Raw genomic sequence first — 15,665 nt, 5'->3', positions numbered from 1 at the left:
GCTAGTCCCTCTTTTTCATCAGACACCTTCTGGATTTGCTGAGATGTAAGCTGTAAATGACCGTAAGTGGTGAACTGCCTTAAACTTGGAGCAAGGGGAAGGGAAGGGGCGGGGGGGAAATCCCGAAAGCCAAATGTTTGGAAAAGAAGAGCGATGTGGGGACCCGGATAAACTTCCTACCCTGGGGCTGGTCTGAGCAGCCACCGGAGGCTAGATGCGACGAGGAGCTCTGTCCCCGGGGAGCACACCACAGCCCCCATCACGGCCGAGCAGTAGCTGAAATCAAGTTGATCAATTTAAAGCGAGTATCAAAAACCGGGTTACATCTCTGTGTGTACTGAAAGTCTTCCTGTGCAGCAGACCAGCAAAAGTGTTCCTGTGAGCACAATTTTACCGCTGCAAGAAGTCTTTGTTTTTTTCTTTTAAAGGTGAACTTGGCAAGCGTAGAAGAGCCCTGTGTGAAATAAAAGATCCACTTGTAGCCGACAACAGCCGTAGTCCACGGGACTTGCTGTGAGGAGGGGAGTAAATATTTGTCTCCTGAAGGAGGGGGGAGTTGTCGACCACGGTGTGGGTGAATATCCTGCTGCACAACACCGGCAGCTGCTTGCTGCAGTGGGGTTGGATGGTTCCACCCCTAACGCCATAAGGCATCAGATTTTTTTTAGCGCTTACACCTTTTAGCTTTCTTCGTCTTTTATTTAACGAAACAAGGAGCTGATAAACAACTCCAACGTTATTGTTAACGCACAGGTCGCTCGGTTGAGAGGAGGGAAAAATCCTCATCTGTAAAACTTGAAGCATTGTGGTGAATTACTTTAATTGAGTTGAGCTGAAAGCTTTAGCAAGGGAAGAATTAAATACAGCTCCAGTGACGTAGCCGTCGGTGTTGGCGGTGGTGGTGGTTAGGACCTGGCCCCATGCAGCAGGGCTGGCTGTGACGGCCAGGCAGCAGAGGTGTCCTGTGCAAAAACGTAATGTGTGGAGATTTGGGGCTTTTGGAATGTTATTTGGACTGTTTGGTGTATCTGGCCTATGGGTGGAAAAGAAGGAAGAGGCAGAGGATGGAATCGCAGGTGGAGGGGGTTGGAGGGGGACTGTGGGGCAGTCAAGTGAGCAGCAGGGCAGAAGTACTCTGAAGAAACATCTTGTGACAAGTGCTTGCAAACAGCAACCACAAGATGTTTAGAAACTGGCTTCAGATAAAGGACCAACGCTGTGAAATTGTTTTAAGGTTATGAGGAGTCCAGCCTAGGCACTGGACAAGCCGGGAACTTTGGCTACGAGAATTTGGACCTTCCTGTGTCCACACGTACCAGTAAATCCCACCGCACTCACTGACATTTCCCTTTCTGAGCAAAAAAAGCCCTTGAAATGCAGAGGCTTGTGATTATAACAACAAAAATCTAGACTTTTATAAACCTTTGGAAGACTTCTGATTTAATTTAGATATTTGGGTGAAAGTTCAGGCCGTGATTTCTTTATATCCTCTGTGTTGCTAATCCATAATGTATCGGTGCTTTTGCAGCCCTTTAGCTAGTACCAGGGACGTCGTAGTTTTCGAGTTGATGCAATCTGTTTTGCACTCAGCAGTGGTTGTGTTTAATCTTGTATTGAAAGAGGTTAATAATGCAAAAGTACTTCACCGTCACAAAGCTTGCGCCCTGTTCTGTATTTACGTGCGTTCAAAGAAAAGGTGCATGCATCTCGCCTCTTAAATACCAACTACAGCACGCCTCTAAACACTGATTTACAGGCACTTCCCCTCTCAGAAGTGTCTTTTGCTATTCATAAGTGCTTATATCATATCAGAAAATGAATTTCAGCAGTGTGGAAGAGAGATAAAAAGCTGCCTTTCTGGAGACTTGTTGAGGCAAAATGCAGATACTTTGAGCAGGGCAGGCTGCTTTTGGCTCTTGTCCAGTTCCCTGGGAAATGGACAGGGAGCAGCTTAATTTCTTGCAGTCCACTGCGGCTGTGCTTCGGCTTTAATAAGTGTGCAAACTGCACAAACAACCAAAAAGAAAAAAAAAGGGGGAAAAATTAAATGATTCTGGGTAGCAACAAATGGCATAAAGGGAAGAGTTGCAGGGTCAAAGGACTAAAACACAGAGCTCCCGGGTAAGGGGGATGCTGCCCCTCCAAGGCCTCTGCCCATGCCATGTCCTTAGGAAGATGCAAGTCTTCCCCTCCGCTCCCTGCACCTGGAGAGGTGGAAGCTGGAGCGAGGGGAGGAAAGAGGAAATCTCCTGTCATCCTGTTCTGTGACCCCGGGCCTTTGGCTATAACGGTGCCAATTTATGGTGCTTCCGAAGTTACTCGCTCACTTCTATTTATTTTCCGATGTTGATGTGGAGCTTGCACCTCCTAAACTGTTGTTTCTGCAAGAGATCTTATTTATTGAGATTTAAACCTATAAAAACATGGTGGGGTTGATATTACGGGTGAGTTGGGAGTCTTTTCCTCTTTTTCAGAATTGATTCATTTTGCAAAGGGCTTGTGCCTGTGATACGTATCAGTAAATGCATGCGTAAATTCACTGCTCACTCCAAGCTGTAACTGGCAGGAGGAGGAACATAGTGAATTCAGAATGTGGCTGATAAAATACTGATACTGTATCTTTTAATTTATTACCTGTATTATCCACACGCTACGTTTTCCACTCTGTTCTCTCTCCTTCACGAGTTGTGTTTTCACTAGACTGGCATTTTCCTACTCTGATGAATTAACTGTCAATTGAAGTTAGTGAGATAAATCAAAACAAATGGACACGCTGCTCCATATTGACTTTCTCACCGCCTGATTCTGAAAACCACTTTGAGCGCCGTGCTGCTATTACGCTCACTTGGTTCTAAGCAAATGTGCGAGAGAGAAGGAACCGGGGGAGGTGGGTGTTTAACAGCCATCAATTACATCTCCACTATCTTTGTTTCATCTGGGATCTTGTCAACAGCGAGATCTGTGCCATTTACCTCGAAAGAAGGCACTTGGCATTGCATACGAAAACGAAATGTTAAATGGCTTTCGGGAAACATACATTCAAGTTTGGGGCTTTTAAAGTGTGGTCTCAATCTATTAGAAAAGTGTTTTTTTGGAACTGCAGCAGTTTAAATAAAAAGGAGAGCGTTTTTTTTTATCAGACCCAGCACAGGCTGTGCGCAGGGCACTCCCCTAACAGCGAGCGAGTCTCCAGTGCGAATCCAGGTGGGGTTTGCCAGCAGTTGGGAATTTTCTGCACCTAATTACGTTGTGGGTAGGGGGCTTCACCATGCCGAAGTCCTGGCTTGTATCCCAAGGCAGGAGAATCATTTCTGGCCTGATTTATTCTCCTTGCACAACTAGGTGAGTGATGATCAGGTGTCTGATGATGCGAATTATCTGTGTCCCTGGTTACGGAAAACAGTGCTGAAGGAATCAGTAAAATAGCCCCGAAATACAGACGTGCTTGGCAGTTACCTCCTGCAGCCATGGTCAGACTTTGGGAGTAAAGAGCACACGGGTACATGGGCACACACATTTGATCTCATCTCCAGGGCTGGAACTCTACGATAGGAAAGTGCCGGGTTGTGTCTGAATGTGAGAAGAGAAAATCCATCCCCGTGTCCTCAGCAGTGCTACTGCAGGGCTGCGTGTATCAAATACCAGCCATACCTCTGGCTGACCTCAGTTACTCTGCATGGTTTCAGCAGGAAGAACAAGCATATGCCTGTCATCCAGCAAGTGTTGAAATTCCTTTGTTATTTGTTTACTTGTATCTTAAACATCTGCGCCTTAATACTTGGCTTTGAAATGCATTCTAGATGAACCAGATTATGTTTTCACAGCTATCTCCTGATCGCGTGTTATGTCTTCCTGCGTAACCAGCACCACATTTAGCAAATAAATTTAACGCCTTCTCACCTGGAAGGGATCTTATAAACTTTAATTCAAGAAGTAAAAGGTTAAAAAAAAAATGTACGTGCAGAGGAATGGACGGTGGAAAGGGGTAAAGCCTCTCAGCAGTAGGTTAATTGGAGAGTGGAATACCAGTGTAGATGGGAGCACATAGTTTCCTTGGACAATGTGCTAAAGAAGTGGGAGCTGGGAAGGACCAGCTGGGATTGTTAGTGAATTAGCTGAAGTCAGAAACCGCTGAATGGAGCAAAGAAGTAAAGGGGAAATGAAGGTTAGGGTATAATTCAGTCTAAATTAGGTGGGCCATTCACAATGCATAAAAGGGCTCTGAGCTTCCTTTCTAGGGGAAAATGGGTAGGAAAGCTCACTTTTATTTGGATGCGGGTTGAGTGGTTGATTTTAAGAATGTGCATACCTAGAGCCTACTTTTTGGAAGTGCATTATCCCACATGAGTTTGGAGGAAGCATTGAAAATGCCGTGAGCCTGAAAGACAACAGATTTAATAAGACAGAATCGCAAGCATTATACTGCAGAAGCATGTAACTTTAATCTCTTAAGAACTGAAACAAATTCTCTTCACTTACTCAGTCTTTACTCTCTTGTTGTTAACGATGAAAACTCTGTATCTGATCACTTCTGAACCCTGGGCCCTTGCAAGCCACTCGGGCTGTGGCCTATCTCTACTCCTCACTTTTGAAGAAATTATGGCATTTGCATACTTTTAGTTATTTCTGAGTTTTGTTTCTAAATGGCTGTGCTGTGGAAGGTGATGCTGCAGTCAGAGCAACCACGCTTGGAGGAATGTGTTTGTTCTACCTTAAATTACGAAACCCTTGGAGAGCCACTCTCTCTGTTTTCCTGGGAGGAGAGAAGGAAAACGGGTAGGAGAAAGAAAATGTAAACTGGTATTGTAGCTGGCCTGCTTTATTTATTTATTTAAAGGAGGGAGAGTCTTGAATGAGTCTTGCAACGCCAGCTTTCACTTCAGTCAAGCTAGAAATGAAAACAAAGAACAAATCCCCTGTTTCTCTGGTGGAGTCACATTTATGTCTGCGAGTACCTTACCAAAGCATTTTCTTTGTCAGACATTGTGCTTCTGCAGCACACGCAGCTTCGTGCCACATCCTTCTGGTGTGTGTCTCTGAGACCAGCAAAGCGGAATGGACATCTGAAGTCAGCGCTGTCATTGCTCAGTGGATGTTGAGTTGGGTTTAATGAACTTCTGGTGTTACCTGCAGGATCTGTGGTTTTCCAGTCTTGGTAGTTCACCATGGAAAGGCTGCGTAGGCTGCCTTTAATTTTGATGTCTCACGATCAGCACAAGGTAGGCGAAGCCAGCTGGGCTAGCTGCTGGTGCAGCACGAGGGACTGGTGGTCGGCAGCTCTGGTTTGGGAGCCAGCACTGCAAGGTCCAGGGGGCTCTACACATGCTGGGGGCATCGAGAATCGGTGGGAGAGGGGCGCTCAGCTCTACTTATTACATAAATTTATTGCATTATTAGTTAATTTCAAGTGGCACTTGGTCCATTTTAAGGCACTGTACATGCAAGGGGACCGGTAACTCCATAAAATCTCCTGAAACGAAGCAAAATCAGAAACAAAGGCAATAAACATTGATTTGTTATTAGGAAGTGGCAAGTCCAAAAGCCTCCGTGGTATTTATTGATATAAATCAGTGGAGGTTACCTCGTGGCCTCACCACAGCCAGCAGAGGCTGTGATGAATGGGAGCTGCCAGATGCGAGCAGTCGGCTGCCAGCACCGCTGCGCTCACGGCCACGCGCAGCCAGCGCCCGGCGCAGCATCCATTTTCTGCACCACAATCCTGAAGGAAGAAGCGGATTTGCAGCGACCTTGCAGATCAACAGATGCTGGCTCTTTCAAATAAACGGGATGGAAACATTTCAAAGCCGAGGGCTTCTCCCAGCAGGCTGCAGTGAGAACCTTGTGCTTGCCAGAGCTGGGCCAGGCCTCTCCTGACCCACGTGTGTAGTTAGCAGGTACACGATCTGTGGGGTTCCCCTGCTTCAGTTCCCTCATCTATTGAATCACATCTTCGGAGCAGGGGTAGAAACAAACAACATACCAGAATGTGTTTATAGGGGCAGGATCATGGAGGTAAACGTGAGGGAAGTTTGTGGCTACAGGTGTGTTTTTCCTTTTCTTGTTAAACAATACATCTTTTTAATGATGTTTATCTGTGGTACGTTGCTTTCTAATTTGATGGGAAGAGCTTTGCTGCATCCCTACTGCTGCTGTGCCATCAGGTTTCTGTGTAGGTATTCCAACTCACCCTCTATTTGCCTGGTATCCTCCAGAAAATGTCCATCTGATGACAAAAATTCCCCATTTTTCAACTTTGTAGATACTTGAAGCTTTCTTGGAGCTCACTGTGATACAGCACCCTGATCTGTATGTAGTCTGTGAGTGCAGTGATGCTAATTTCTATTGAAGTGGTCTTTGTGGCTGTGCAGAGCATACCCAAGTTGTGGGCAGGTGATGCCAAGCTTCTCTTCAGCAGCCTGGGTGATGCTCGATGTTCGTGTGTTACAGACCTACCTGCAGAGACATTCTGCTGGATCCTGAATAAACCAAACCGCCTGATTGTTGCTATTCTGGTTTTATCAGAGCTAAAATACTTAACGGGGAATATGCTCCTTGTTCTGTCAGCGTGCAGCTCCCGAGGAGCTGTGGCTGGAGGTGGGACTTGTTTCCCCCCCTGCTCTACCTGACGCAGCCTGGACTCATTTCTGCGTTCACTCTAAAGGCTTATGTCAAGCCCAGTCAATTTAAATGAGATTCAGAACTGGAATGGCAATAAGTGTTCAATCAAAGTATTTGATAAATCACTTAAACAATCTTGCAGATTGCAAATTCTGTAAATGCAAGTTCTGCACTTATTCAAAACTAGTGAATGTGACAAGACTAAGAGACAGCAAAGTCAAAACAGCAGGAAGAAAAACTCAGATTCTTTGATGAGATTAAAATACCAGCAATTTAAGTGGCAAGCAGGTAGGACTGTGCTGCTCGTGTAGCTTTCCAGCCAATACTTGAGCATTTACAAGGAGAATATACAGATGGGATAAAGAAGAGAAGGCTGATTTGATGATTACAGCATAATTTTACCTTTACTTCAGGGTATGTGTGTTTTCCTTAATATCTTGAATGGCATAATTTAGATGGTCAGGAAAGTTTTCTCTCTTATTAAATGGAATGACAAGTGACTGTAAAAGTAGGAGAGGAGAAATCTCAACAAACCCCAGATTGCTTTGAATGCTAAACAATTTCTCTCCGGTTAGTCAGACCGTAGCGTGAGCTTCCTCAGGGGGCATTTACTCTGATAAGTGTCCTCATGTGAAAGGTGAAAGCAAAGTGTTAAAACAAACTCTTTGGCTTGGCTTTAAACTGGTTTGTGCCTACTGCAGCAATGAACGTGTCAAACTTTGTAGTTAACGATTCCTTTCTGTCTACAATTCTGATCATCTCAAAGTAGGATGGAAGAAAATAAAGCAAATCAAAGGGTTTTTTTGAGTAACTTCCAGAATGAAAACTTGTGCTTTCTTCTTTAACTTTTCCTATTATTACTCAAAATTACCAGTTAGGACAGGAGAGAAATGCACTTACTGTCAGTACCAACCTAAAGGCAAGAAGCAAGGTTTGAAGTCAGGGTTTTCGTGTCTACCAGGAGATAAATGAAAAATGGCATCATTTTAGGCTGTAGCTGGTGCTGATGTTCAGCATTCTGCTGGGCTGTGGTTCAGCATTCCCTTGTCTTTGTCCCTGTTTGTAATACTATGCATGTTTTTATTAAGACCCTGGTCCTAAACTTGCATTTACAGTGCACTCTCCTTGCTTCTACTGTTAATAGAGTCCTTATGAGCGGAAATTAGGAGTTTGATCACTTTTCGGAAAGATTACAGTAGGAGCCAGGTGACTTGAAGTTTGGTCTGGTCTCCTCCCAGGCAGTTATTCCATAGACATCTGCAAGGGGCCAAGCTCCTTTTCCCCACCCATTTTACCACAGACATGAAATGCTTTAATTGGTGCTTAAAACATACATTCTGAAAAAATATGCATTTATTTTCAGGCAGCATGAGTGCTGATTTGTGAAAGTTTTTAAGGACTTTGAAATTCTCAAATGAAAACTAAAATTGCAGCACATACATGGGATAATGTTTCGTGTTCTGTGGTGAAGTTGGATGGATTTGCATTATGCTAGACTTACATACATACATTCATATATATATATATATATATGTATATATGCATACACTTGTAAATATAACATATCCCCCCCAAACACAAAAAAATGCTAAATGGTTCCTAGAGTTTGTTTCCATCACCTCTGTGAGAGGTTTGGCATCCCTGCTCCTGAGAATGTTTCAGGCAATTCTCTCTTAGTTACTCTAGTTTTCCAAATTCATCCAAATGAAAACGATTTTAAAAAATTATGAAAGATTCACATTCTAAACCAGTAGCTACTGAAATGCCTTATTCTACTGACGTAAAGCTAGCAAGTTTGAAAGGACAATAAAATCTTAACAAGTGTATACAATCATTAAAATTGTTTCCCCTTAAGTTGAAATATTTTTTTCCCCTTTAAAAAACAGCTTTTGAAACTTGCCAGCTCTCATTATTCTTTCTCCCCCCAAATGCATGTTTTGCACATTGAACACGTCATAGTTGATGGAAATCAGCAGTTGTAAGGATTCATATAAAACTGCCCATAATGTGCAAGGTGGATTTTTTTTATCTTAAAATCTTGATTTGCTCGCATGATGCCGGTGCCTTTATTTTCTGGTCTGTCTGTGGCTCTGTCTAGCAGATTTGGAGAGGTTAAGCTCTGTGTGTGCGTGCAAGCGTGTGTGTGCGTGCGTCTGTTGTTTCTTTCTTCTTGAAATGCTTCACCACAGTAGGCAAAATGGATGAAACATAGAAAAAGAGAGACAATAAATAGTTTCCTAACCTGGCTTGGATAATAGAGAAAGTTCGTTAGATTTATTAATCCTCATTTTCCTTTGGACTGTCAGGCTTAGAGTGACAGTAAAAAAGCTTGTGACGACTTTGGCTAATTTGCACTCCATTCACTTTCTCATGAAAACCCATCAGGATGACTGAAGAACTGCTCTGCAATTGACCTTATTCAATGGCAGAGTGATATACTGGGAAACAGGCCAGTTTTTACAATGCCGAAAAGAGCAAATTGGACGGAATCTTTGTTCCTCTCTTTCTTTCTCTTTCCTTTTTATGCCAGTCTTGCTCTAGTTAAGCTCTCTCATTTGTTCCAGCAGTAGCTCTAGGGCTCAGGTCACCCTCTGTGGCTGCCATTGCAGGTGATCACCGCGCTGCTTGTCTGCGGCGGGGACAGGAGGGGGACGCTGGAGGACAAGGCCGGGGCGTTGCGTTCAGCCGGGCTGTTCGGCGGCAGGAGGCTGCTTGTGGCCTTGCACAAACCCCGCTGCCCAGGCAGGTCGCGTGCATGCAGCAGCCAGAGGGCGGCTGATGTCTGCCTGCCGCGTTTTTGGGTTATTCCCGGGGAGAGGCGTTAAGCTGGTGGCCGGCTGGTGGTGGTCACGGCGGTGAGGGAGAGGGAGGACACTCCTCACACTCCTCACGTGTCTGTGAAGCTCCGTGTGCCTGTACGGACACAGCAGCAAAGCCCTCGGTGCTGTCCTTGATGCAAAGCTTCGCGTGGCTGCCAGGCAGGGGGCGAGAGCACTCATGTAGGGCGTGGGGACAGCATCTCCCTCAGTGAACATCTCGTGTTTTGAGCAAGAGAGAACAGCCCTGAATGAGGGGCTGAGCTGGATTAGCTCACAGTCGCTAGTCTGGCAGGTACTGAATTTATCTGGGATGGTGGAGAATGGCAAAACAACTTGAATTTGGCTCTGAGAGCTGGGCTGCTGCTGCTTTGGGGGGACCCCACCCCTCTCATATTGACTGAAATTATTGAAACTACAGCTTTGTTTCCAGGGTTCACCAAAAGTGGTTTCTATAAAGATTTCTGACTTGCCAGGCATTGCTCTCGGTGTATTTAATAGCAGTAATCCCAAGGTATAGTTACTGTAGGCCCCACATGTCTTTGGTGCTGTACAAACTGCTGCTTTTCCCTCTGTACCAGCAGCTTCTCACATGGTGGCCGAAGTGTTGGTGATCACCTCGTTTGGTGAGCCCCTTCAGAGGAACCAAACGAGCATCACAGGGATTAGTATAAAGCTTGGCAATCTCTCACCTCTCCAAGCGGGACCAGCCCTGCCCTCCCCTACCACCCAGGGGCTTGGTCTGCGCCTCCTTTCTAAGGACAGACAGACGCGTTGCAGACTCCTGCCGAAGAGGTTACAAACCTCAGGGTTTGTAGGTTTTGAAAGTAAACCAACAGGGTGGAGGCTGAGGTATGTGTGCAAGAGTGGAGGAAACAATAAAGCTTTCTCTACAAGCTTTTTTGGGGGCAAGCGTTCGTGGGAAGGGACGAGCCGTATTGACACAGCAAGCCTTGACCTGCAGGAGAAACCACGAGAGCGCTGTGACGCTCTCGGAGGTGCTCCTGGGTATTCCTCGTGCTGTCGGGAGCCTGGGTGGCGATCACGGCTGCATTTCGGGCAGCTGGCCCTGTGCAGGGCGATTTCCGCCGCTCGCTGTTCCCATATGCTGCACAGTCACTGGCATCGCTGTGGCGCGCTCTGTCATCTCCTTGCCCTCCTCCTTCTGGTGCCCTCAGGTCCTCCAATTTCCCCTTCTCTCTCTATCAAATTCTGCCCATGTCCGCACCCTCATTAATCAATGTCAAGTCACAGAGTGTACAACAAGGGCTGTATTCTTCAACTGCCCCCTCAGCCCTCATACATCCCATTGTTCCAAAAAACTGATTCAGATGGCAAGAAAACAGCCGATGCAGCACATAAAAGAGATGAGACAGAAATGAAAAGAATCAAGGAGGGGAAAAAAAAAAAAGAGGAGGCATTTTTTTCCCCTGAAACACTCGAATAAATACTCGGCAATGATAATTTAAATTATTCATACATTTATGAAAACATCCATTGAAAAGTGAAGTGTATGATGCTCTTTGTCTACTTTACTTGTCTCTTGTTTGTGATTAACCTTTACTGTAACTTGGGCTGGCAGTGCCACGATCACAAAGACCAGACTTTTCCTTCCATGGGAAAAAATGTTTCATCGTATCCAAATGAAAAATTAAGTGGAGGTATTTAGTGCTGATGTGGCGATTTGTTGCGAGGCATTAAAGATGCAGTATTATCCACGTCTGTCGTCCAAACACTGCTTCCTAAAAGAAAAAAAATATAAAAAAATGCACAAAGCCAGCTTTTAGCAGCGCGTTCCCTTACAGCAGCGTTTGACAGATATTCCACTTCCAGTACCATGACGTCCGTCAGCAGCCGGAGCGCTCGGCACCGCGCAGCACACGGGGTTTGCTGCTCCCAAGGAAGGAGAATCCGCGTACACGTGTGGACGCTGGCAAAACAGTCCCAGAAAATGGAAACGAGCACAAAGGCAGCTCCGACTGGTTTAGTTCCAGCTCCTCCTAAGATGTGCAAACTCTGTAGGGCTTACTCATAGTGTCGTAGTGATAATTTTGTCAGAAAATGTGAGGCATTTGTGACCTGACAGCCTGTGAAAGGCCAGAAGATCATTTCTTTTGCCTTTTGGATCGATTTTTTTGCTCAAACTTTGTGGTCGCTGGCTTGCTTTGTAAAACCGCAGTTGTGGCAAGATGAGTAGAAGGATATGAAATGCCAATGGTGATAAACAAACTAATATCAGGAATAAGAATAATAACTTGGGAGGTTTTGGAGAGCTCAGAGATGTGGATATTGTATTTTTTGGTATATTTCTGCAATTCTTACTTTCTTTGCAGAGACCAAGAGAAATAGTCAGAGCAAAGCTTCTCTTATAATGTTTGTGTCTTGCTTGTAATTCATCAAATTTCTATCCAACTTCCAAACCAGAGAGGTCTGGATAATGTCACATAATCTATAGATAATCATCCAAACATTTTTATTCTCAAGTGAACATATTTCGTCCTGCAAATATGCATTTATGCCTTTCCATAACTGGTTGATTACGTGGGAGGGGGAGCCATTGTCTAGCAGTCAAAGCCAAGGGATTTTAAGCAAAGATCTAGTTACTCTTCTGTTGACTCTGCCGTTGACTCTTTGTGTGACCTTGGACATGTCACTTATACTTTGAATGCTTCACTTCCTTCTGTAAATGGATATAACAGTTTTGAGTACATGCAGAAAAGTGTGTCTGGAACTCAATAATGCGTTTTGAGATTTTCCCTCCTAGTAGGTGCTATTGGGGCTTGGCCATTGAAACTAATGGCAGGCTTTTCAGCAGTGGGGTTTTGTAAAGCGTTGTTGTGGAATTTATCTAGGGAATGTTGCATGTTTTTTCTTCAGCGCCCTTTTCAGTCGCTTTCTACTTTTGTATTTGGTCTTCCAGCTTTCCTACCTAGCAATTTCTGTACAAAATGACTCGAAGACTATTTCTTTGCATCTATCTTGTCTGGGATTTACTGCTTTTGTGTTTTAATCCTGTCTCTGGATGTGCCTTTTGCTGAGGTGAAGCATATGCCCTTGTTTCAACAGAAAACATTTTTAGTAAATCCACCAACGGATAAATCTCCTAAAAGAGGCTGTCAGCCATAGGATACAGTATTTATATAGAAAGTGTGGTGGAAAACTGTATATTAAAAGAGGAAAGGAGCTGGAGCAAAAGTCCTAAATCAAACTCCTGGCAATGTACTGTCCTGGTGTGTATTTCTTGTTAGGCTGTGATTCCTTTTTCTTGGAAATTCTCCAGCAGTTCCTGGCTCGGCGATCGGGGATACTTTTCAATATGCTGGATGTACGGAGCAGTGGGCAAACTTCAAAAGGCTCGGAGATTTTCCTTTGGGCACGGAGCGGGATCCAAACTTCGGGTTCCTCCTCTCTGCTGATTTCCTCCCGAGCCTTTCCACAGCCTCTGACCGAGCCCCAGGCACCCGGTCCCTCCCTCCCTGCCCACCAGCCCCAGGCTGCCCATGTCCTGCAGTGGGGCTCGCGCCTCGGCCCCGCTGCCTCCGTCCTCATCGCCCGGCAAGGAGAGGGCCGTGCACAAATAGCCTGTGTTATCCCAGCTGGTAACAGGAGCTGGAGGAAGGAAGTTTTTTGTCCTGTGCACAAAAACCACCCCCGGGCTTCTCAGTTTTAGGTTTTGGATGAAGATGGCTTAGCTGGGGCCGGTTATTCTGAGCACGAAGCCGTCACGCTATTCGATTCGCGGTGCCAGTAATTTGTAAGTAACCCTCGCACCTCTTTTTTTTTTTTTTTTGCCAGGCCTTTCTGTGGCTGAGGCTTTAGCAGGCCGTGCCTGTGGCCGGCAGGGCTTGGGGGAACACGGCTCCGCCAGGCCTGCCCTGCCCCATGGCCCCGTCCCCATGGGGGCTCCCTGCCCGGCCCCCGGCCCCGGTGCCCTGCCCGAGGAGGGGATGGGGCCGGCGGTGCCGCGCTCCCTCCTCCCGCCCCGCCACCGCGGCCGGGCTCTGGGAAGGTAGCCAAATGCCACCGAGGACACTGGAGCAATAAATCATCCTCCTTCCAACATCTGCAGGCCCCAAAGGCTAGCCCCTTGCCGATGATGATCTCGCCTCCCACCCCCTGCTTTTTATCCTGTCCCTCTCTGACAAAACACCTATTGTCGCAGGCTGAGTGAAGAAGAGTCCTTTTTCCTTCACAAAGGCCCTCTGAAGCCAAGTGGTGAGCTGCCAGAGAAGATGCCTATGTCTCCGCAGGGAGCCTATATCTCACTCGCTTTCTCTGTAGTTCATACTTTTTCTCTCTCACGGGGGTCACCCAAAGCCTTTCACTCTGGCTTCATATTCACATAAAGACATCAAGAAAAAGAAAAACCACACCAGAAAGAATTATTAGGCATGGCTGTCAAATGCTTTATGGGGGGGTGGGGGTGGTTTGGGGGGAAAGAACAGTAACTCTTTATGTGCTGGCATTGTGGGGAGAGCTAATGTACTCCTGCCTGAGAGCGGCTTGCAGGAAGACATTACATGCCTTAAGAATTAGGGAGAAATATTAAACTAACGTATTGTATTTCAGCAAAAGGGCATTTCCTTCTCATTTCTGGGTTTCAGCAGGTTTTCCTAGGTTATAGGAGGCTCTTTCTCAATCCCACTTTCTCAAACTTTATTTTATTTTATTTGAGGAAGCCTTTACTGACTGCCCCTGCCCTTCACGTGCCATTTCTTAAAAGCAGAGCGATCTCCAGGAACAAATAGATCAAAACGTCCCGGGTCCGCGTTTGCTTTTGAATGGAGTCCAACATCCAGGCGCTGTCCCCACCAAACCCTTCCCAGCGTTTGGTGTTTCCTCACCAAATGCACTCGAGCAGAGGAGCAGGACCTTGGCAGCGAGGAGCCTCCTGCCCCTTCCCTACCAGCCAGGAGCTGGTTTTTGGCTGTGTTTGCTGCGAGCGCAGCGACCGGGCAGCTGTGCAGATTGCCAGGTAGGGAACCACCCGTTTGTCACAGCCTGGGGAGGAAAAGCCCCCGTGAAGCTGCTGCCCACCTCCCTCCGTCAGCTCCCAGGGGGCTTGGGAGGGCCTGACACCGAGGGCCTCGCACACAGACTGCCTGCCCACGTCCAGCGGGGTGCTGCGGAGCCGGGCGTGCTTGCACCTCTCCGGAGCCGTGCTCCTTCTCCTGGCTCAGCGAGCAGCGGGCAGGCTGAGCGAGGCTCCGTTTAGGAAGATCCTGCTGCCGTGGAGAGGAAGATAAATTAAAAACTTCATTTAATCCTTTGGACGGCCGAGACCGTAAAGTTAACAGTCGAGTAACCTATTAAAATTTACAGTGCAAGGCATCAAAACAGAAGAAAAGTGCACATGTATAAAGTTTAAAGCATCCTTATAAAAAGCCGGAAACCTAACACTGCATTCCTACAAATTATTCCCTTAGCAAACATTTTTATTTCCAATTAGTAAAAGAAAAATTGCTAATTTGCTGCAGTTGGACAGGCCTGACGTCTCAATCTGCAAAGTGTCAGTGCTGTGAAAGGAAATGTTTCACACTGTGCTGGAGAGAGAGAGCAGCTCTAAAGAGGGTCAGGGCATTGGGCCCAGAAACCAGATTGACTGGCCATAGTGCTAAATTACTCACACAAGACATACATTGTCTGCAGTGCCAGCTACAGAGTACTCACTTTCTCATTCTTTCCCTTTTTTAGCTGGTGCTGGTGGGGGAGGTGAGGGACGGTCGGGCCCAGGGGAGAGGGGAGGGGGACACGGGGTATGGGCTCATCTCTGCTCTCATCTGAAGGCAGTGCCTGTAAATCGTCCTGGGGAGGCCGAGCAGTGCTCGGTGACTTTTGGGGGAGCAGCTGGTAGGCAGTGCCAGCCCCGGGATGCCGCAGGGGCACTGGAAGGAGCAGGGCTGGCGCTGGCCTGGGTGGCCAAGGCTCAGGCTGTGGACGAGCTGCCCCTTCCCTTCCGTAGCAAACGGCGTCACCAGGAGCAGCAGGAGCTGCTTGCTAAGGGTAGTGCTGTTACTGGCACACGGTGCTGGTGTCAGGGTAACGTGCACGCGATGCTTCTTGCTCCGTGAGGGCGGCGACCCCGGGAGCCACCGGAGGGTGAAGGGGCCAAGCACGGGCCGGTTCTGCAGAGGTGCGGGGGCAAAAGGCACCTTGTGTGCTGCTGGGCTGTCCACGTCATCACAGTGTCCTGTTTAAAACACCCGTGCTGTGCTTATTGCATGGTCTCAT

The 15,665-nt window shown here is 46.7% G+C and overlaps 1 protein-coding gene across 11 annotated transcripts in view; it reads left to right on the top strand.

Moving 5' to 3' along the window:
• PRDM16 (PR/SET domain 16) overlaps nt 1-15,665 on the top strand; it is a 296,501-nt gene that overhangs the window by 129,734 nt on the left and 151,102 nt on the right. The gene's annotated exons all lie outside the window — the stretch shown is intronic.

This window comes from Anas acuta, chromosome 22, assembly GCF_963932015.1.
Source record: "Anas acuta chromosome 22, bAnaAcu1.1, whole genome shotgun sequence".
NCBI classification, from domain to species: Eukaryota; Metazoa; Chordata; class Aves; order Anseriformes; family Anatidae; genus Anas; species Anas acuta.
The sequence above is the reverse complement of the archived record's forward strand: the minus strand, read 5'-3'. Positions and strand labels throughout refer to the sequence as shown.